Below are 24,928 nucleotides of genomic sequence, written 5' to 3' on the forward strand. Positions count from 1 at the left end.
TAGTACATAAAAGCAGACAGGAGAAAGGCTTGCTGGGGCTGATGTGCTGGATGGATAAAGAGGCAACCTTTTTATACTTGCTGTTACTAATAACTTACTATACTCAATTACAGCTTTTCTGTGGATGTCTGCCAAGGTGAATTCTCCAATGAGGTTGTTAATTTTGCCTTGTAAGCGCAACTAGTAATTGACTTGAATAATGGTTAAAGACAATTATCGTTCTTATTCTGCTCCCCCACCTCCTCTGAGATATCCATCTCTTCAGCTGTGGTGTACCCTTAATAACAGTTGAAGCAGCAATTAGCATGCTTGAGTGATCAGGAGTATTCTGAAGGACAACAGAAATTTTATAAAGCAGAGTTTTCTGATGTCATAGAAATGTTGTTGGTGACAGATCCACCAGAAAAATGGATGCCCCTTCACTTCCTTATGCCTGCTGTGCTCTGGTGTGGTTCTGTCCCCTTCAGTGTGGCAAATGCTTGGTTAAGCTGTCTGTGACTGTTGCTTTACCTGATCAAAGGGAGAATCCTGTGGCAGAGAGATGGCAACAAAACATGGGTGATATGGGTTTGGAAGGCATCCCTTCTTAATGATTAAAAAGTAATGCCAGTTGTTTCTTCTGGAAATAATCAAAACAGTCACCATATGACAACTGCACTGGCAATTGAGAGAAATGCAGCAAGCTCTGTGGTAAATCTTAGCTTTGTCCACTTCCAGAGATGGTGTCCCACCCTTAAAAATTCTCTGACCTTTGGGTAAGACACATTTGCTACTGCAGTAGTTAAATATACATTAATATGTAATATTAATTTATGTTAATATTGTGATGTATGTTCTTCTTCCTTCCTGTTTGTTTCTGTTTGTGATATCAAACTGCTATTTTCATTTAATCATTTGATCTCTTGATATTATTGCTCATAGCAGAAAAAAACCCAACATTGATTCTCAATACTGATTTTAATTATACATTAGAAAATCCCTCTTCACCCTAGTCATCAACCTGTAACATTCACCTGTGCTCTAATAATTTAAAAAGACAGAAAGCCTGACTGCACTTGGTGCTGCTTTTCTCTGTCCACAAGAGAACTTACCGTAAAAAAAATAGAAATGATCTTACACAGAAACATTTAGTCATGTAATATTTTTTACCTGCTTACCTATGTCTAATGGACAAGATCTGTTTTCTAGTGTTCAGTTTCCCTTCCACCTTTAAGAAATACAAATAATCTTAGTATGTTCAAGCTCTTTCTTAATCTTGCCAGTGGGTGTACCAGAATCACAGTTTAGGCACTCTTAGAGGGTGACTCAGGGAAGATGAACATTTATCAGATTCACAAATTTATAGAGACTCCTTTTTAATATAGGTATAGAATTAGATAAATAATCCTCACAATCAGTGGCTTTTTTTTCATTAGCCTGTACATTTAGAGGTAGGCGTAAGCATAATTCTGCTGCTGATACATCTCTAGTTATTACTAGGTTTGCAATTCAATTACCTGGAGAGCCTCAAGTACCATTGATTATTCATGGGATTCTTGGGTTGGGCTGGCTACAAAACTGCTCATTAATCCCTTGAATGCCCCTGGGCAGCCAGTATGCATCTAGCATAACAAATCTGCCGCAGCTGTGGAATATAACTGGGTTTGGCTAGTCAGGTGGCTGGAGCAAGGGCAGGCCTCCAGCCAAGTTACAGCCACCAGCAGCTGGTTCAAAAACATGTAGTTGTGGGCTTTCTGAGAACAAAGTGCCCAAGGGGTTAAGTTAGCTATAGCCAGGTAGCTTATTAGGCTGTCACACAACTCTGGGTGCCTTATTAAGAAAAGGTAGGAAAACACCCTATTTCTCCTCCCTCTCTCACAGTTTGCATTTGCTGCACTGAATCAATTGCTTGTTGACCAAACCTACTTGTGTAAGAGAAAATCTTGTTGGAGACTGACACAGTGATAGGGTTTGAGCTTGGCCACACTGGGTGCCAAAAAGGACTGTTATGGTTTAACTTCGGCCACCAGTCAAGCACCACGAAGGCACTTGCGCACTCCCCCCACAGTAGGATGGGAGAGAGGACTGAAAGAGTCAAAGTGAGAAAATGTGTGGGTTGAGATAAAGACAGTTTAATAGGTAAAGCAAAAGCCACACACACAAGCAAAGCAAAACAAGAAACTCATTCACCACTTCCCACTGGCAGGCAGGTGCTCAAACATCTCCAGGAAAGCTGGGCTTCACCACATATAATGGTTACTTGGGAAGGCAAATGTTGTAATACCAAATGCCCCCTCCCCTTTCTTCCCCCAGCTGAGCATGACATCATATCGTATGGAATATCCCTTTGGCTAGTTCTGGTCAGCTGTCCTGGCTCCACTCCCTCCCAATGTCCTGTGCCCCTCCAGCCCTCTTGCTAGCAAGGCCTGAGAAGCTGAAAAGTCCTTGACTTAGTGTAAACATCACTTAGCAACAACTCAAAAACATCTGTGTGTTATCAACATTGCTCTCACACAAAATCCAAAACACAGCATGGCACCAGCTACTAAGAAGAAAATTAAATTTACCCCAGCTGAAACCAGGACAGAGCTGCTTGGTGCTTATCCTTGTTCAGCCTCCTTGGAGATCAATACAATGGCTGTTTCCCCTGCAGAAGACCCATGAATTCATAGGAAGTGCTAAGGCTATGTCTGGAAAGCAGGCCACACCACCTCTTACTAGCAAGAGCTTTTGGTTCAGTTGTTGAAGACATTGAGTGAGAATAAAAGAAGAAGCATGAGTTTATTGTGCCCCTGAAGTTACCTAGGTGGATAAAGCCCATAATCTTCATATTCATAGTTCACAGAAATTAATTTCACACATTTTATTGCAACAATTAGCTATACTCATTGCTGTATCTGAGGGGTTATCAAGTTAATTGAACAACAGTTTGAAGGTATTTCCCTTTCTAACTTATTTGTGTATTGCCAAGCACTCATACACATACCCGTGGCAGAGCGTTACAAAATCAGCAGTTACAGTGAATTCATGTTGAAATCAGACTAACTACAACAGTCAGTGAAAAGTCTGCACCTGTCATTTGCTGTCTCCAAATACAATCACATTGCAGCTGGTTGACATGAAAATAAAAATCTCTGTTCCTCTTTCACTTTGTCCTCTCTCCTGGTTCTGTCTTAGCAGATTTGCATCCAACAAGAAGAGTGTTCTATTGTTTCTACACAGTTTACATACATCTACACATATCATGTCCTGTGTGAGAAATCAAAAGATAGCTTTTGCAGTCTTCATTACATAAATGACAAAGTCCTTGCAGGCCATTGCCATCCAGGATGGGTAGTTTGCATAGTCCAATGTTTTACAGGAAAATGCTGAAGGCACATTGATAGGTCAATAAGTCAATACTGAAATATGTTGGCAGAAACGTCTGGATAAGCTTGTGTAGCTCTAATTTCACAATGTTTGACTCAAGGTAATGTTGTTACTGTGTTGTTTCTGAGGGTTTGCATTTATTTGAATCTCTCTCCCAAGTAAGACAGTCATGAAAACACAGCAAATAAAACCACTGATGGATGCAGCCTTTTTCATTGGACCTTTCTTTTTGCAGGTATGTTTTTTGTGTGCACACATATGGTTGTGTGCAACACACATTAGTGTATTTCTGTACTGTGTATATGTTTAAATATATAGTGGGAGAAAGAGAGAAAAGAGAGAAATATATGAGGCTGTGGCATTACATAACTGTTCTAATGAATACATAATTGTCATATGCAATTCTGGTATCTTTTTTAGGTGGTAAATAAAACTGGTAATAAAACGTGCTTAATGTATTGATTACATGGTGTCACTGTTGCAGCTGGTTACAAAGTGAAGCTGTTAGTGAAATCTCCTAGAACATTACAAAGTTCACAGGATAAGGAACACTTCTTTTAGTGGCTTTGCATCCTAAATGAATTGGACATCTTCGCCACACTTCTTGTAGTCCTTGATGCACGTGTTGCCAAAATAGCTTGAGAACCTTTGCTGGTGAAGTTGAAGCCAGGACATGATTATTGTGAACACTGTGAGAAAGGTAACTCAACAAAACAAACCTCTTGCTTTCTTGCTTAGTGTGTCCTACATGGGTTTCACTGAGCCCTTGTGAAAAGTAATTCCTAAACTAGGAAGACTGTAATATTGTTCGCAGGAAAACACAATAATAGCAGTTTGACATCTAGTCATCTAGTGACTTATCAGAAAAACACAAGCTGAAGAGCATATGGGGAGAAAAAGTATGTACATTTTAAGGTGAAGGAAGGGGTAGGTGGGACTAGAGAAATACTTTGGATGTAGAAATAAGTAAGGTACATTTCTGGTCAGGCTGCAAGGGTTAATTTCAAAATCAGCAGCACTCTTATGAGGCAGTTCTTGGGAAATGCGTTGTGATCAGCCTGGAAAATACGTAAGTGCTGTAATAAGACAGTGTCATTGGAAAAATAAACCATCAAACCAAATAAGGCATAGGTTTACCCAACTGGGAATGAAATCTAGGTACTAAGCATTCTTTTCTGATTTAGCACATTGCTTAGATACAATGGACCTACTCAGGTGTTTAATGTTATGCCCGCACCTAAGTGTCATGTTCAAGCACAGCCAAACTGCTGAGTACTTGAAAGAACGGAGATCTAGGACAGCACTCCCTGGATATCTGTGACCTTTAGGTGACACTTGTGCCATTAAGGCAGAGTTTGCATCTCCAGGAAGAGTAAAATCCAAGCATTCAAACAAAGAGAGAAACTCATATTCACAGGAGAAGCAATCCAAATAACTAGATATTAATGAGACCATAATAAATATAGTTAGTGTATTTCCAACATTGATTTCTTAAAGCCTAATAATGCTTATATTAATTGAGATGAAGATTTATCAACTATGTAAATACCACTGGAGGACCAGCTATTTAGTCCAGAAGTAATTATGCTAGTGATATGTATTTCTGTTTTACAGTTATTCACTAATGAATTCAGACTTTGTAGAGATTGTATAAAGAACTTTAGTGGGTATTGGAAAATTGTGAAATGCCAGGTGAGTGCTGTAGACACTGAAAACTAGCAGTGTCTTTTAAAAGCCTGTGTCTCACAATCTCCAAAATCCTAACCAGAAATAGCACCTAAAAACCCAGTACAGAAAGAATTTATAATCTATGAGCAAGTTGAGGCAAGGTGAAGTATGTTTAGACATAAAAGAGGTTTTGCTTTGTCATGCTTGACTTAGAGGACCTCCTGAGTTCCTGTACCATACAGGTATCATTTTGACAGTGTGCATCTGTTGAAAACTTAAAGTTCTGATATGAGTCAATGTACAGTGCAAATGTGTTAAAGGTCTCTAAAAACTAATTTGAATTTAAAATCTTATCACAAGTGAAATAATAATAATTCGCAGTGGTAGAATTGGAGTTATCAGAACCATGAGGACCTGACTATCGTGTAAGGAGGTTAATCAGATGAAATGGCTGAACTCTGATTCCTTCATCTCCTGAGCACCGCATTGCTGTTGTTCTGTTTAGAATAGAGCAACTGATTCAGAGGAGTTTGAACATCTCTGAGCACTGGGATCACTGAGTGTTTTATTGTCTAGCCTGTTTTTTACCTGTTGATTGCCTATACATAAAGTGGCCTTCTAGCAGTTACTGCTTTGAAATGTGGCTAGAAATTTGATTTTAGGAGTATTCACCTTCTCCTCACATAATTTTTTTTTCTTTAATTTGGAAGAGCTGAATTTCAATTCCTGTTGGACTTTGCTATCTTATGGACAACCTAAATTTAAACATCTCAGAAAAGCTGTGGTCAAGTGTGCTTTTTTATGTTGTATTTCTGCAAATTGATGTGGAAAATACAGTAGTGTGTCAATAATAATCTCTATGATTAGAGAGTAAAAAAAAGGCCTGATTAATCTAGCTGGATGTAGACCATTTTAGTATAAATGGCCATTTCAAAGGGAGTTTGAGGGGACAGGAGTGTGGCTCTTTCAGGCCCTCCCATTAACGGGGAGGTGGCTCTGCTGCTGAAAAGCTGTTTTTTACTTTTTAGCTTTGCTTTTCCACCTAGCTAATTTTTTTTGCTGTTGTTGGGGTTTTTTTTTTTTTGGTTTTTTTTTTTTCTTTTCCTTCAGGGTAGCTTTCAAATAATTTTAAATGAGTTCACTGGTTTCACTGTTAAGTCACTGCTACAGACTAGACTGGAAATAAAGTACCATTGTTTCATTCTTCCATTTCCCACCCCTTCAAATACTTGGAAAGGTAGCTCTTGCTTCCTGTTACAACTCAGCAGGACTCAGCACAGCACAGCACAGCTAGTGCTCATTTAATAATGTTTAGCAGATCTGTGAATGTGTAAGAGAGGATTTTGTACAGTGCGTAAGGCATATGGTTACGTTCTTCAGCCTCTGCATAGATTGCTGACTTCTTTGAAGGTCAAGGTGGAGGAACATTCCATTTGTTTAATTTCATGGTTTGCATCAGACTCTTGAAGGAGATAGAATGCTGACATCAGATGTTTGGGAGGAAAATTGTGAGTGCTGAGCATTTCCTGTTTGGAAGCACATAGTTCACAAGGCAGAAAACTCCATCACTTGCTCCAGTAAAATTTCACTGTCGCAAGAAACAGATGTGAGGACAACAGCTAAAACAAGGAAACTTCGATCCTTCCTGTGTGTTACTGTCTGCCAAAACATGTTTTGAGAGAACTTTGCTGTTTAAAGGAATAAAAAGTTTAACAGTGCTCAGGGCTAACTTTTGGAACATTATTAATAAAATGTAAACAGTACAATTGTAATAATTTCCATGGTGTGTGGCATTATGTAGTATTATCTAGTCTTCCCACCAAGGTCAGCAGATCTGCTTAAGCTGTGATGTCAGCTCTTTGGACTGTAAATAAAATACTGATATTTCATCCTTCCTTTTATTTATTTATTTTTTTAAAATCCTACCAAATGTTTAGAAAATGCAAACAAAAACATTTTCAAATTGTTTTGAATAGCTGCAAATCCAGGCAACCAATACACAGTTGGTGTCAAATAGCTGCAGCAATCAAGTTTCCCAATCCTTCAGGAAGACGAATAGGGCCAGAGCTGCTGAGCTGTGTTAAAGCTAACCCAGGAATGGGTTTCTTCTACCAGACTATTTCCAGGGCTAGGAGATAACATCTGGCTCTTTACAGTGCTGCATGGAAGATTGTGAGATTCCAGGTATACTTCCTGAGATGCTTTGTGGAGACCTTTTTTTCTCACATGAGAAGTAAACTATTGCTGCCTTAAATTCAAGAGTAAGTTATGCTGGAGAAATCCGTGAATGAGCAGTAAATTGTAGCTCCCATAAAGTGCTGTGGTTTGACATTTGGGTATATGAGTGTAGGAACTGGTATGATATCTTCTTGTTTTTTCATATGTATTTCATAAAAATAGCAGAGGCAGCTAATGTAGCTGTACAGATTTGATGGGTGTGGTATGAAAGATAAGTTCATCCCTGACAGTGTGGGGACAGACGCTCAGATGGTGAACTGCTGAGGGCTAGAGGTGTAACGAAGTACTGCTGTGATTATCCATGAAACTTTTCATTGCCTGAAATTGTTCTGGAATGTACTGAGATTATGTACAAAGGTTATATGGGAAAAGTAGATTTCATACATAGCATGGCATGCCTGCTAACAATATCTCTTCAAGAGGAAAAATGATTTATAGCTTGTACCTGAGCCCAAACCTAAGGACCAAACAGTAATAAAAATGAGTTCAATAGGATTTTTATCCTGATACTGAAAGTCTGTCTCCTTGAAAGGGACTGAGTGGCAAAATGTACTGCTGCTCCCATCACCATCACTGTCAAGGGATGGTGGAGAAACCTGTCTGTCCCCAGGGTCTCAGCTGGCCCACATACTGTCATATGGGGCCACCTGCTGCATTTCCAAGCCAGCTCGTTTTGACACAGGATTCAGTGGAGCAGAAAAGATTAACTTTCTGAAAATGAAAAGGACAGATAGAAGAAGTGAACTGCTTATCAAATATGCACATTTCAGATGGAACTTCACACTCAGTAAAAAGATGTTAGATTGCTGTTAGCTCTTCGGACTGCTCCTGACAATGTGTTATCAGGTCATGTTTGCATGACAGTGGCAGCCCAAGCAGGAAACATAAAGTCATATGACTTCTAAGACGGAATCAATCAAGTGAACAGTACAGATCCTGAAAACTAATTTCACCTTCATAAAGTCTGGTTATCTTTGTGGCAGACATGAGGTTTGTCAGCCCTGTTTCAGTCTGACCAGGTTCACTGCTGCGTTGAGAATTTTAATGAACCAACACTGTAATATGTATGAAAGATGACACTGAGATGAATTCATGAAAAGCCAAGTCCCCATGAAATAGGAACAATTATTGAAGGCTTCACCACACGCTTAGCTCACATAAAATGCCCATTTAAAAGTCTTTTGTCTTGTTAATCATTTACAAGTTTGTGTAAGGCTTTCCATTATCCTTAAGCAATATTAAAACTGCAAATGAGGGGCTGACACCAACAGTTCAGAGTTTTGATGACACTAAGGTAACAAGACCATGCCATGCTGAACACAGAGAATTAATTTTCCCAGGACTCTTCTTACTGTCACACAATTATTAGCTCATAGTCATTGAGTATATTCAGAAAACATAGACAGACACATAGACAGACATCCTAACACATCGTCAGGAGCAGTCTGAAGAGCTAACAGCAATCTAACATCTTTTTACTGAGTGTGAAGTTCCATCTGAAATGTGCATATTTGATAACATAGACAGACCTCAAGGAGAGTTGACAATCCGTGCTTTGAACAGTGGAATCATTTTGGTGACTGTTGTAGTGTCCCGCTGAGGAGTAACTGGAAACAGGTATTCTATGGCACTTGCTTTCAGCTGAAGTTTTGCTGTTACTTTTGGTCTAATCAGAGAAGGTACGCTGAGGAAAAAACTCAGGGATCAAATTACATGATTGTTAACTCTTCAGTTAATTTTGTGCACTCTGTTAGCAAAACACACCTTAGAAAAAGTTTCTTAGCACTGCCTTTTTTGAAGACTGTTATCCCAAACGTGTTTTTAAAATAGTCTCAGTCCCTGCAATGGTTCCAGGGACACCACCAGAACAACTCTTCCAGGTTTTGAGAAGGCTATAATGGGTGGATTTTATTCAATGAAATAAGCTTTCTGATCATTCTGGTAATTCAATTGTCATTTTGTATGGGTGTCTATTCTTGAGCCCATTTTCACAAAGATTGCTGTAATGTGTTTGTCTGCTATAACACTTACTGAGTGGAACATAGTATGATATATGTCTCTGTGTGTTTTAGGATACTAAACTTCATTTTAGTGCCCATCCTGCAGTGTAGCAGTTACCCCACCCAAGAATAAAACCCATCAGCCTCCTGTGGATGTGATGGTCAGCCAATCTATTTCTCCTCCCTTCCCCCCTCTTGTGATGCAAAGGTTTATAAGGTCCTTCACTTTCTTACACTCTGATAAAAATAAGGACCTACCAAAACCACAAGGGGGAAGACATAGTTCAAAATACTCAGGATGCTGGAATATATAAAGAGAACATACATTTTAAAATACACTTGTGTACTCATTAATTTTAAATGCTGGGTTTGGTTTTGAAGTCAGTTTTTCCTAATTCACTTCTAATTTGAATTCACATTTTTGTTTAGTTACAGCTATCAAATTATGCACAAATAATGGAAAATTCCAGTGTTTAAGGGTGGAAATATTTAAAGACATCCTACTTCATGTTATACATCATGCCAGGCATTCTGTTTTATCAGCATAGCTAGCATATTAATTTTTGATGATTAAAGAAGTACTGTCAGTTGACTATTGTTTGGACAATCCTTTTATCCAATGGAAGTGTGCTTAAGACCCTGAATCAGGCACCACACTTCCGACATATGATTGAAAAAGAAAGTAATATTGGGGCAAGGCATTATAACAACATATACATACTCTTCTTTTCAGTACTGCAGTGAATAGTGATCAAAAGTTTAGACAGGTATATGTGATTTTGAGTCCAAGAAGGCACTATGTCTTTCGCTTTGAATTGTTTGTAAATACTTCAATCCTTACTCTCTAAATAAAAGTTTCTGCAGTAAAACTGAAAATAGAGACTGTATTTTTATGATAAATTTAAAACCGTCTTGAGAGGCTAAGGCAGTTTTAAAAGTTCCCCTCCAAATCTGTTTTTCTGTGTGTTGGACTAACAGGCTTTGAGGCCACATAGTACAATGGCTAATAGAATGGATCCACATTAAAAAAAAAAAAAAAACAAAACCCAAAAAACACTAAACTAACTTCCCTATCCTTCCTATTCCCCCCGCCCCCAAAACAACAACAACAACAGCAACAAAACCCCAAAACAACAACAACAACAACAAAAAAACCCCAAACCAACAAACCAAGAAGGAACAGCATTAACCTGTGGAAGGAGAGAAACATTTTTCTGTATCTTGGAATTACAGTTCAAGGTCTGCTAGTTTAGTGGTATTGCTACTGAGGCATTCAGGCAGAGTGAAAAATTGTTTGGTTAATTGCAAGAAGTCTGCATCCCAGGTGTGTTTGGTGCAGTCTGCACCTTGCACTTAAGATCTATGTCTGTCACTATTGTGGTCCTGACAGAAAAAATGCAATCAATATGTTGTGGGTTGTGTTTTTTTTTTTTTCCTTTAATCACATGACTCAACACAAGGCTTATTGAGGATTTTTATCCATGAAGAAGTGTTGTGGATCAGCATGATCTTACCGGATCTCTAAGAAAAGATTACATAAACCATGTTATTTACTTTACCTTAAAGTGCCAAATACATATTTTCATTTTAATATCAGCCAACAATAGTAACCATAAAGCTTCCTGCCCTTTTAATTAGAATTCTCTCACTTCACTTTCTTTTAAAGACTTCTATGTACTGTAACAACATAAAACCTGGAAATTAATTCCAGTGCCAAAATTATCCCGAAAGAATATATTCTGTAAGTAGGAAAAAAAAAATAGTGATATTTGAAAGATATTATTTTCTTTTTGTGAGAAATTAATTGCTAACATTCTCAGTGCCATTAGGGAATGTAACTGGTTTCAGGAGTTGTTTGCTCCTGTTCTTCCACTTTTAACTTCCTGCCACCTTTCCCTGCTTTCCCATCTTTTTTTTAACCTAATATCCATTTGGGTAACCTTCCAATTCAGGGAAAGAAAGGTTTTTCATTTGTTTGTTTCTTCTCAAAATATTCAAACATTATGGACCATATAAGCCATCACTGATGTAACAATGCTGAGTCACATGAATCATAGAATGGTTTGGGTCAGAGGAGACCTTAAAGATCAGTGCTGTGAGCAGGGACATCTTTCACCAGATCAGGTTGCTCAAAGCCCTCTCCAACCTGACTATGAACATTTCCAAGCATGAGGCTTCTACAGCTTCTCTGGGCAACCTGTTCCAGCGTCTCACCACACTCTTCCTGTCAACCTATGTAAATCTGCCACTGCCTTTTGTCTTGTCACTATAGGCCCTGGTAAAAAGTCTGTCTTCATCTTTCTTATAAGCTCCCTTTATACATTGAAAGACTTCAATAAGGTATCCTTGGAGCCTTCTCTTCTCCCAACTGAACAACACCAACTGTCTCAGCCATTCTTCATAGGAATGGTGTTCCATACCTCTCATCATTTTTGTGGCCTTCCTCTGGACCTGCTGCAACAGGTCCATGTCTTTGTTGTACTGAGGACTCCAGAGCTAGATGCAGTACTTCAGGTGGGGTGTCACAAAAGTAGAGTAAGGGGGAAGAATCACCTCCTTTGCTGGCAAGGCTTCTTTTGATGCAGCTCAGGATTCAATTTTCTTTCTGGGCTGCAAGTGCATATTGCTGGCTCGCATCCATTTTTTACCCACCAGTGTCCCCAAGTCCGTCTCTGCAGGGCTATTCTCAAACAACCCCCATTTTGTGTTAGGTTGCTGTCATGAACCTCATGAGGATCACTTCTCAAGCTTGTCCAGGTCCCTCTGGATGGCATCCCTTTTCTCTAGCGAATCAAGTGCACCATTCAGCTTGGTGTTATCTGTAAACTTGCTGAAGATGCACTCGATCCCATTGGCTATATCATTGCTGAAGATATTAAACTGTACTGGTCCTGTTATGGACCCTTGAGGGACACTACTCATTTTCAGTTTCCACTTGGACATTGATCCCTTTATTGCAGCTCTTTGGCTATCCAGCCAGTTCCTTACCCACCCCCCAGTCAATCCATTAGACCCATATGTCTGCAATTTAGAAGTAAGATTGTTGTGTGGACCATGAATGAAATTGGACCATGAATAAATTTGTCACTCTGAATTTTAGTAAATCAGGGATTTATTCTAGCATCCCCATTACAAGCTTCTGATCTTCTGTTCTGCTTAATTGATTTTGTAGTATTGAGACCCAGTAAGTTACAGTGACACCTCTATTCTTGTAATTGTAGAAGGTTGACAACATCTACAGATAATCATTCGACATGAAAACTGGTGAAATAAATGAAAAGAAACGCCTCAACTGTTCCTTCTTTAGGATACAAATGTGCAATCTTATATATGAACTCCATGCAAAGTTAAATTCGAAAGTAATTTTTTATTGTTGGAAAATACGATTGTGTGTTGATGGTTATTTGAATCCAGTAAGAGGAAACTCATGCATACAAGTCTGCCACCCCCACTTAGAAAGTTGTCACATGGAATTAGTTGGAAGCATTTGGGTAAGCAAGGGCAGGGTGTTTGGGCTTTAAAGACTTGCATTTTTAGTGTCATTTCTAATGTGTTGAGTTAAGCTATGGTGGAGCCCACTTGTGCTGCTTGAAGTATGTGGTATTTCAGGATCTAGAGGGGTTTGTACCTACATGCAGCTTTTAATTCTGACAGGTTTCTGTCCAATATCATTGGCTAGTACTAGATGTATCTGTGTTCTTGCACTGTCCAGTTAGCGTCGCTACCACTTGTAGCACAGGTGTTACTGTGTTACACTTTTGTTGTGGATTTTATTTTCAAACACAGAATTTTTTTGCATCCAACCTTCTTCTATTCTTAATAACTCCCAAAATTTTAATTCCATTGAAGACACAAATAATGCTGTTGTGTCAGGAGACTACAAACCAAAGCATAAAACATTTTTTTCCAAAATAAACAATTGTCTTTTTTTCATTAGCTTTTCTTGGCTTCCATCATAAAATATTATTTCTGGTCTAACTGTCTGGCAATCTGACTGTTTTTTGTGTGTGTATGGGGTCAAATTAATCCCTGGTTTAACTTCATAATCTTCAAAGGAGTTCCACCAGGCATGAATTTGATGCATAAAGTTTTCTCTTTCCAAGGCACTGCAATCATTTACTCAACAGAAAAAATGTTCATAAAGGAAAAAAGTATGTATTTCCTGTGGTAATATAGACATACTATGTCACTTCCAACAAAAGAGAATATAATGATTTTCAAGTAAAGAGTAAAAGTACAATTTTCAATCTCTATCAACTTAACATTTATACAGTGGTTTTAAGACAGAAGGTCTAGTTAGGATGAAATGAGGTGCATTATTTTGAGGTAATAACAAAATGACTGAAAAGTGACATTACTGGAAAACAATGGCCGTTATACAGCATCCTGTGCTAACTTCAGTACTTGGTAGTAGTTACACTTGGTTTAATAACTTGAATATAAAATTAAAATTCTGGTGAGATTGGTTAAATACACAAAAGTTGCTTAAAATAAAATAATCTTAAGAAGTTTCCTTCTGTTGCATTGCCATGTGAGGATTTGGATTCCCCAAAGATATGGAACAGATGCACAGAAAGCTGACGGAGAAGGACAGCAGGCAATGGAAAAGTTCTTGGAAAGGAAATCACTGCAGTTAGCAGATGTTGGAAACAACAGACTCTTGTGGTCTGAGCTGGGTGATCCACAAAATGATTTGGCACCCTTGGAGGAAAAAAACATTCTTAGCTGGTTGGGCTGAGGTGAATTGTTTTCTTTGCCAGAGGAAAAAAAATTGCAGCGACAACAGGTAAAAATGAATGGGAAGTGTGTGAAGCTAGCAAGACCTTGAATGCAGGATGGGAAAGAGAACATGCACTTCTTAAAAACCTGGAGGAATCTCCCCTCAAAGCATACCTCCACGATATGTTTTGGATCCAGTTATCTATCTGGAATGACACCATCATTACAGGCAGTGTAGTTATGAAATTGTATTTGTAACTTCTGAATTGATTCAAGGGAATAAATTCTTCAGCCTTGAAAGAGAGCTGTCATTTTTCTCTGTGGTCTAATGTAAACTCTCTGACAAATGTTATTAACCCATTGACTCTTTAACGTTTAACTGATTTACCTCATTAGAAGGGAAGCTTGTGGGTGTCAGGCTGTTTCTAACAGAAGAAACCTGCTGAGTGGGGAGGAACAAAGTACAGCAAAACTACGCTTTAAGTGAGGCAAAACAGTATAGTGGTGTTACTTTAATGGGAACAGAGAATAGTTAAATAATCCCGTTGATGCCTCTAATTCACTCCCTCTAATTTCTCTGCAGAATTTTTCCACAAGGAAAGAGTTTGTCTTTGGAAAAATGTAACCAAGAAGGCAGTTGCTAAAACAAAGTGGCTGAGCTAGGTCCTGCCCTGAGGACATAGTCTGCAATGTGCTGCCTCACCCCATGGGAACTGCAAAGAAAAAATCACAGCCCAGTGACCCTCTACTCCCTCCTCTCACTGGTAACAAGGTTGTGTGAAGAGGAGCTGAGGAAGCAATATTTTCCCCTCCACTGCTCTGTGTCTGCCTTCTGTCCTTCTCTTCCTAGGAAAGAGGAAACAGAGGCTTCAGGTTGCTCCCCAGCATAATCACATTTTATGAGTTTATGGAGAAATACACACAGACTTCTCACTGTTTATAGCATACAACACACCCTCTGCTCTCAATGTCAAAAGAAGAGAGACTTTAATTTACAGGGGAGTACAACAGGTCAAATACCTTCTATATTATATGCAATCCCCTTCTTCTGTTTTGGAGGGAGAGAACAGAAATGATCACTGAATTATTTCATTGACTTCAAATTCTGGTTTATTTATTGAGGGAAAATATAATATATGGATGACTATACCCAGTCTTTATAGACAACTTCAGTTGTTACAACCAAAGCTATCACAGTTGGGTCTACAGCTCGCCCAGTTCAAAGATACCCTTATATGTAGCCTGGCTTCTAATTCATTGTGTTTAGAGCTATACTGCACCCAGTAAAGCGTAATGTTTGACACACTATGGGATATGGAACATTTTAGATATTAACTATTGCTTCCTATTTTTTTTACTAGTGAAGTATGAATGACAATAAACTACTTATTTGTGAAGAAAGAACACTAGGTTTGCTTGTTATGTGTTCAAAGATAATCCCAGAGATTTTGTCTCTACACTTGTTTTGTTTTCCGTACTCCTAACACTCTTATTTTTTTCCGCCTGCCCACCACCTTTCAGCAGGAGCTATATGACTATATATTTGATGGCAGCTTTGCTAACTATGTCCATGCATTCCTTTACACCTTGCAAGACTGTGAATGTAATCCGATGCTAGGCTGTCAGAGGAAGCTGTGGATGTGGGTTACTGCAAATCAGAGGTGTGGTAGGAGACATGAGTGTGTGCAGCAGATAACTGTACTTGATTAGTTAGATTTAAATAGTGTTGGATGAATTTGCCAGGTGAAAATAAAAATTGTCAGTTCAGTTTAATTTCATGGTGAATCAAACAAGGAAATTACATTCTGCTACTCTGTTAGTTTGACGTCTACAGCAAGTGACAATTAGGGATGATGAGAGAACTTACATTTACTCCAAAACTCTTGATTTCTTATTTCTGATGGGCATGTAACTTTTATTTACCCTTGCTTTGCAGAAATAATTACGATATTATTTGAATGACAAATCGTGGACTTCAGGAATTCATTATTTTATTAAGGTGTTTTTTTGATAGAATACTGTTGTTGCATTCAGAAATAACCTGGCAATTTCTGAAGTCTGCATTTCATTGAAATCACATCTTGGGATCAGGCATTTCAGCCACAGATACTCTGCATGGAAAAAAGTGGTAACAGACGCACTGGGCTAACAGTTCAAACAAGGAAACATTACAGTTTAATGAAGTAAGAATGAAGACAATGTAGAAGAAACTCCTTTTGTTATACTGGTCACTCAGTTCAGTCCTGATTTTCTTCATTACCCTTGGAAGAAAGGATTAAATAACAAATTGAAACACCAACATATTCTTTAAAAGCACTCCCAAAGTCCAAATTCAAATTAAGTGAACTTCACACTTAAATTAGGGTTCAAACAGCATGAAAAATCAAGCAGAACTGAGGCGTGAAATGATTGTATATGAGGTTGTATTCACTTCCCAGCCTATGCAGTGGAGTTTGTATCTAGGAAGTCTTAGCTCTATAAGCAATGCAGAAATCGCATAACGAAATTATTTCCCACCTTATTTTGCTATTTCAGATAGAAATGCATTGTTTTCTGGCAACTGTGAGGAAGTCATCAAACAAACATAAAAAGAGAGAAAAAAATCATTATGACATGTTCTAAAGGAAAAGCACATCTCATCTCCTGCAGTAGCTTGCCTTACATTGGAATATGCTGAAAAAAAACCAAACCAAAAAAACCCCACAAAACCCCACAAACATGTAATTTTGCTGCAGTTCCCCATCTGTTAAATGAAGAAAATATTTCCTTTATTTTATCCCTTGCCTTTTCTGTATCTCCTTTAAGATCTTGAGGGTGGGACTAAAATATCTCTACATACCACTAGTTGGGAACAAAACAGTATCAGTCTAAGTAGTTTGGGAGCTTTGCTTTGGCCGTCATTGTGCTCTGTTTTTCAGAAAGTAGTCTGAAACTGCCAGTTTTCATATGTAGATAGGTTTAGTTTGTTGTACACAGTTGCTCAAGTATTCATGTGGCCTTGCTGTGCTTGTTCTTTCATATTTCAATTGTTTGTGAAGAAAAAGAGACATGCACAAGTTCTCCCATATGGATCATCTCCTGCTGTTTCCACCCTCACTCTCAAATAGAAACTCTTTAATATGAAGCCTCATAATAGTTCTTAAAATGGCAGTTACCTAATAAGTCCTGCATAACTGATATCTAGAAGAGAACTGTCCAGGATAGGCAACCTTGGTTGTGTTTTTTTTTTTTTTTTTTTTTGTTTGTTTGGTTTGGTTTTGTTTGTTTGTTTGTTTGTTTTCTGAAGAATTTCCTTTAAAAATGGCTGAAAAGTGGAATTTGAAGATACAGCATTGAAAAAAATTTCTTTACATAACTACTTTATAATATCTTCTATTACTGCAGAACCCCATAGAAGGTCCTACAAAAGAAATAGACTGTCTTCTATTTCATGTGCACTAAGGTACAATTTGCATCCCGTTATGTCTTATGTTACCAATTTTTCACAGGTCTTCACTGTAGGTTCCCCTAGTGTTTGTTTTACCAAAGTAAATTATACACTTTTTACTTGTAGCAGGGGGGTGGGGGGGTGGGGGTGGGGTGGGGTGGGGAGGGGGGGTGTTGGTTGGTTGGTTGGTTGTTTTTTTTAACTTTCATCAGCACAAACCCAACAGGTTTTCAGAAATTTGGGTGTTAGAAAATAGGACAAGATTCAAAGAAAATTTGGGACAAAGTGGTGTGTCATCTAAAAAGACTTGCTTTAGTGGTTTTAGTTTGTGTGCAGTGCTTGAATTTACACTGCATATGGTTTGCCAGGAAAAAATACAGGCAAACAGAAAGTTTAGGAAAAGTGTGAAACACATCTTCACAGTGAGGCAGCGAGCCCATCAGTTTTGTTTCAGGGGAGTGCATGTATGCAAGAGGTTGCATGCCTTGTTTCTGAGATGTTCCTAAGTTGGGGAATCTGTTTGCAAAAATGTGGCCTGTTTGTTGAAATTACCCTGGTTCATAATTTCTTTAGAAGTTAAACCAAACTAAGATAAAACTCCAGATAAACCCACCACATTTGTTCTGACATACTTTCTGAAGATTTTTCTTGGGAAACATATGATTTTAACAATAATCTCCTTTCTCCCAGTTTGGTGTAATTGGTCCTGGAAGTAAGGCACAGTTCTTCTGAAAGTAATAGAGTTTATGAAAATATTGTTAGCTTTTTATATCAAAACCAAGCAAGCGTTTATGTGTCTCTAATCTTTACCCAGAATCCTGTTCTTTGTTGTTTTGTTGTTTTATACTGAACTTTAGAAATTACACACAAACTTTTGAAATCCTCATGAAGTTTTGTGGTTTCTGACTGATGCCAGGGCTCAAAGCAGAAATAATAAATTCCATGAGAAAAGCTTCCCCACCCCCGCCACTCCCCACCCCCGCCTTTGTAATTAAGATTCAGTTTAAACCAGAGAGCACTGAAAACCCCACAAAAACAATGTATTTCTGAGTCTTTCTGCCGAAAATCCAAACCAGGAAGTTTGGATAACTTCAGATTTTTATTTTTGGAGCCAATTTGAACCTCATTTGTCCATCATTACTATAGAAAACACCTCCCACAGTGTGCTTGGTTTTAGTCCAAATTTATTTGTGCCTGATATTTATGTACTGGGGAACAAGAACTGCATGAAACCAGTTTCATGTGCACATGTGCATATGATGTTCATTTCAATACATGTGACTGCACTGAAACATCATTTGAAATTATACTTCAAACAATTACAAGATTTCAAAATGAATTTTAGTGCTTTGGTTCAGACCAAAATGTGATTTTGAAGCTAATGCCCCAGTTTGCTACCACACAATTTAGATTTATTTCAGGGAAAATCTAAGCCAATATCTCAGCTCCATGTGCTCACCAAATGTTCTCCAGCCCCTCATGAGGATTCAAAGTCCAAGCTACATCTTCCTGAGACAGCTTCAAACTGTGGGGACATTGAGTCCAGAGGAACAAAATAATTTTTGTCCAGAATAAATCCCTGAATGACTTGCAGTGGACATAGCGCTCTCAGTATCAGCTGCCTTAATGCAATAATTGCTTCTATTGGTCCAAATTATTTACTAATGTAGACATAGGTGATTTTAGTAACCGAGGTCTATTTTGTACACTGTACTAAAATATTAAAGCCCTAATGCAACAGATAAAAGCCAGAGGCAGGCTTGAAGTCCATGTCCATTCCTGGATGTCAGATACAAGACAGTAAATATCTACACTTAAATCTCTGATCTAATAACTTTTACAGTTAAATATGAGATTCCTAACCAACAAAAGCCTGTTTTCAAAACTGCTTCAGGTATTGTCTAATACAGTAGCAATTAAATTCCATTGTGCCACAAAGCAAGTTCAACAGATTTTCTTTTAGATGTAATGAAGGTCTTGCAGTGGAGTTAAGTATGAATGCTAGGCTTGATGTCTCTCTAGGATTAGTTAGCATGAAAATAATATACCAGGCTTGCTTCTAGCTCCATTTTGAATGTTGTGTTGGGATAAAGCCTGAAATTGGTGGGTGTAAAGCTGCTGTATACTCAGTTTATTAGACAGCTTAAAGGCAAAGAGTTTTATCAGTAAGAATTATTTATTGAGCCTGACATGCCTTGTTGAAAGCATGTGGTTACTGAGTTACTGGTGAACTGTTTGGGTTTCCACCAGATTGCCTGGGCTACAACTGCGTGGAAGACTGTGGCTCTGAAGCTGATCCTCTGTCTTTCCAGTAGGACTCGGTCCTTGGGGGAGTGGGGTGGGATCCAAGGGCAGACCTGGGAGGCCACCAACCAGGCCACCAGCACTCTTGAATGAGCTCCTTGGAAAGATTTGCAGTATTGGCACATCCAGCTGCTTCTAACTAAACCTGCCGCCAAATGCTGTCTGTGCAGGTCCCACTGGGGAGGAGGAGGGAAGGTGTCCAGACTTTTGGAGTGACCTGTCTGTTCCTTACTGGTGGTGGACACCACACCAAAACTTTTGGTATTCCTCAGCAGGATTTTGACATCACATATAATTTCAAAAGAACTAGGCTAAATTAAATTAAACCAGTATTTCTACTTGCATAGAATATAACTATTTCAATGAAATTCACACTGAAAACAAATGAAAAGAATTACAATTTCTTCAAAAGGGAAAATAAAATGGAAAAAAAATATTGCTTTTTCACTAATTCAAGGATGAATATAGAAAAGAGCTATATGTATATAAACACACACATACATACATATGTATATAAACATATTCTGGTGCTTCACAGGATATCACCCCCCCAAAAAAACCCCCCAAAACAAACAAACCAACAAAGCCTTAATAGAATCTAATTTGTGGATGTTACACATTTTCATTAACAAATGTAACAACAAATGCAAGAGCAAGGTTAGTGCTACAACCCATTTTGGAAATGAAAACAGGAAAATGAAAAGCAACTTGAATGAGCAGCCACAGGATAGCAACATAACCCTGAGGACAGGCAGAGGTGGAAAGCTGAGATGCGGGATGGGGGGTGGTGGTGGGGAGGGGTTTTCAATATTCCTGAAACTGTAAATAGATATCCCTTTTACTTCTCACTTTAGGAAAAGATATTAATTTACATTATCACTCTGCCAGTTTTATTTTCTAATGGCAACTATTTATCAGAAACTTTAGCTCTGCTTAAAAAGAAGTTAAACATGTTTCCTCACTAACATTTAAAATTGGCTCATCTATTTAAACTTTGACAGTAAGCAAGCCATATCGCGCTTTCGTCAGAAATAAGTTTATTTATTCAAGTGGGATTTCTTCTTTCAAATAAGTATATGTGCAAGAGGTCAGCTAGATCAGGTCACATCTTTTAGATACATTTGCCTTTCTTTTTAGGCTAAATAAATGTGTTCAGTTTCTATTAAACTCTTGAGCTTGTACAACGAATTTAAATGAGTGGCAGAAGTACAGTGCTAGCTATCTTTAATAATCCAATAATGCATTTTAGCACAGCAATCCTCATGACCCTGAAATCTAGAGAAACTTGAAAATACTCATCATAAGACATCTCTTATATTGAAAATTCAATTGCTTGAATTAAAAAAAAAAAATCCTCTTTTCTGTTTTAAAAATAAAGCACAATAATGATAAACAAACAACTTAACAGAAGAATATGTTAGAGCAAACAGCTTTTCGGTAGTATAGAATCTCTACTTTCCAAAGTCATTTATTTTACTGAAGGGACTAATTGATGTTCAAGTATACTAGTTGAATTTTATAAACAAGGTAAATATTTAGAAGTGGGCTATCTTTTGGGAACTTTAGTAAGGAACCTGCTGACTTTGATCTTAGAAACAAGCAACCTTCCTTCTTCCTCCAAACTCAACTCCATTAGTGGGGCTCATTTCCATTAAACGTGCTGTCTGGATTATAAGCACATACACCTCACTCTGGATCAGCATTTATCATCAACATTAAAGGAAGCTTAGTTAAATGCTTTTAAGACAAATTTTTCTGTACATGTCACTTTATTCTTGAGATCTGTGTCTAAAATACCAATTTAAGAAATATAGACTAGAAAGATGTAAAAATTAATCTTGCCTGATTAATAAAAAACTGCAGTTCTTTTTCTTAAGTACCATTATTTAAATGTAAGTATATTTCTGTTGAAATTAAAGAGAAGAGGGTTTGGCCTTTTTTATGTTTAAGTTTAAATATTTGCTTTAATAACTTTTTTACAATGAGTACTTGTACGTTTATCTCAGACTAGAACTGCCACCATTCAGTATTTAGGAATGATTGGGAATATCATTGCAATGCATCACATAATACATAAAACAACCTTCCAAAATATTAATTATCAGTTTGAAAACTATTTATCTCCGCTGTAACATAACACTGTGGTTCATTACCTGCATATACACTCTCTTCAGAGTACTAATGGTTACATGCAGATATTCCAAATGACTGCATAAACACAGGAGCACAGACTGTTAAGCAGTGATTAATTTCTGCAAGACCATGTGACATCCCAGAATTCTTTAATGATGCCAAAGTGATGTACAACATAAGCACATACATTGGCTGGCTCAGCAAACTACTCATGGGAAGTATCAGCGATGTATCTCCTTGGTGAGCTCTGTAGGGATTTAAATCACCTTGAAAAACAAGCTATGGACAAGAGACTTGCACGTGTAACTGCTTTGTTTGAAAAAGAATCTTTAATTTCTGTTAGAGGTATAACAGTTCTTCTTGTAATACACAGTGCATGTACAAAAAGATTATGACTTTTCACAAAAGCCCTAAATATCATCAAAGTATGGGGGTTTCTTCCTTTTTTGGTTTATGGTTTACATTGTCTTTTCTGTTTTATGTGATAATTGATGTGTCATAAAATAGGATCCTTCTCAACAGTCAGACTGACATCCAATCCCATCAAGAGCAATTTATCCTGAAAAGCTAAGCATGTTTCTATAGCAATCAAAATTACTCAGTGATGTGCCCCGTGTTTTAAGTAAAGTAGTAGGAGTGACATGATGTGAGCTGGAACATGTGGTCTACAACGCAAATTAATTGATACAATCTAGAAAATAAATAAGTTATATTCTGTTTTGATACATGATGAATTTGAATTGTTACAGACCAAGTCCCTTACTCACCTGTAGCAATATATTTTTATGCCTTGACAAGTTATACTGAAGTCAATGAGATTCTCATCAGCATAACACTACAATATAGATAATAGTGGTGTTTTGGTCTAGATAATGGCCTTCACTGTGCTTCCCTTCCTCACACATGCCTAATGATTTACTAATCAACAGTCATGCAAAATGTAATCATAAAACCAACTGAATCACTTGATAAGAAAGGTGCATTTCAGTGAATGAAAGTTTGGGATTGATTCAGCCTCATTTACTGTAACATATTCAGGGGAATTCAGTTGTTTTGCTGAGTGCTGCTCAGGTCTGATCACCATGGCCAATTTGCTACCAAAGCTATAAACCACAAACATCAATTATAGAAGGTAGCTATAGAAGGTGATAACACGTTACATGACAGCCACAGAGAGGAACAAGCCTCTGGAACACGCTGCTATGCCATCAGCGCACAGTTCCTCCTCAGGCTTAGTATAGGAAACTTTCTGTTTCCATCTCAGTCTTAACATGCTTGGCTGTTTGTAGCCTAGTTCGCCTTCAAGCTTAGAGTTCGCAGGATACCAGATAGTGTGTTGGTTTGTAGCATGGACAAACATAACGGGGTGGAAGTCTCTGTTTCATTTGCACTTCCCACTTAAGACAGACAAATTGAATTTATAGCCCAAGGAATTTACATCCTACGTTATAAACTTGTATACCTAAACACGTGAGACTTTTTTTGGTATTTAAGGTTTACAAAAACTGGTTTGTTTGCTATGATACAGTTTCTTTCATTGAAACAACTGTACTTGTCTTTTCACTCCTGTGAAATGGTAATTTTCAACACTCAGTTTGATTTGTAGGATTTTAAAAATTATGTGATTGGGTTCGGAAAAAATCAATTCTTTGTTGTTTCGTTATTGCAGTGAGGTTTTTTTAACAAATTTTTTAACAAATTACTCAAGACTTTTAATCATTTGTGGAAGTTAAGGGTAATACCTACTTAGGTATAGGAACAGTAATACCAAATGATTGGTAGAAACCCTTTTTCTTATGAAACCTTTGATCAGAGCTTTCATTGGAGTTGTAGGTGGAGGTTGTACATTACAGTCTTTCACATCTAGTGATACAGGACCGATACATGGAGATCAAAAATTTGAAGGAAACAGCTGCTGTCCAAATAACTTGTCATGAATGTCTACAGAAAAACATCTGGAGTAGTAAGACTGGTCTTCAGAGATGAAAAGGAGTTTGGGAAAGGAATAAAAGTCAGGGTTTTTATGTAAGTTTGCAAATAACTTTCATCTTCCTAATGATGTTGTATCTTGGCTGAACCAGTGTTCAGAAACCACTTCATTGAACACTGAGAATTTGGGAAAGTTAAGCTTTACCTGAGCCCATGGCTTGTAGGGTATAAAGTTGAGAGATTATGGTTTCAGTATGGACAGGGCTTAAGTAGTCAATGGATGGCTGTTTTAGAAAGAACAGTGGTGACTGTTTTCATTCTGATGGAAAAGAAATGCTTATGCATTTAGACCTTTATACATGATTCAGTAGTCAATGTAATTCTTTTATGTGGCTGCCTTCCATACATATTTGTGATGGTTCATTGGCTTGTCTCACAAAGTAATTCCAAAAAGATCCATCCAGACACCCAAAGGTAGCAAGCAGATTGACAGAAGAATAAATTATTGTTGGAGAAGGAGATGCTTTCACACATTTGTGGCCTTCCTTTGTCAACATCTCCCTTAAAGTGTTATTCCTGGTCAGGGTAACTTTCATGACTATTTAATTCATAGTTCCAGAAAGCAGTATCTAATTTAAACTGGATCTTTGGTTTTATCTGCTAATGGGTGTCATGCACAAAGAAGCAGACTGAGCGTATATAGGCTTCATGAGCTGTCTTGAGGGCAGACTCTCAGTCACTGGGAGGAAAATAGTGGAACAGCTCCAAAATCATAATTTTTGTCTATGTCTCTGCATGGTTCTGTGCAGAGTGCTCTGTTGTTCTTTTTTCTAAGTCCACACAGGTAGAGAGACATCTTGGTGGTTATCTGTTTTGTGTTTCTGTATTGTATATCACACATCTTTCCGATAAAAATCTCTTTCTGAAGATCCACTGAAATAAATGGTGAGACTTCTCTATACCTGAGTAGGGTATTGAATTCAACAAGAAAATTCAATAAACTTCTCTTTAGGAGGGAAATACTGGTTCTATTTCAACAGTCTTTGAGGTAATTGCAACCATGGCATTCCTAGATGGCAGCAGTCTCCAAGCCCATTTCTTACCAAGTCGACCCTTGCCAGCTCCATATAGTGTATGCATAAGGTTAACGATTCAAACAAAC

This window comes from Falco peregrinus, chromosome Z (genome assembly GCF_023634155.1).
Source record: "Falco peregrinus isolate bFalPer1 chromosome Z, bFalPer1.pri, whole genome shotgun sequence".
Taxonomy (NCBI): domain Eukaryota; kingdom Metazoa; phylum Chordata; class Aves; order Falconiformes; family Falconidae; genus Falco; species Falco peregrinus.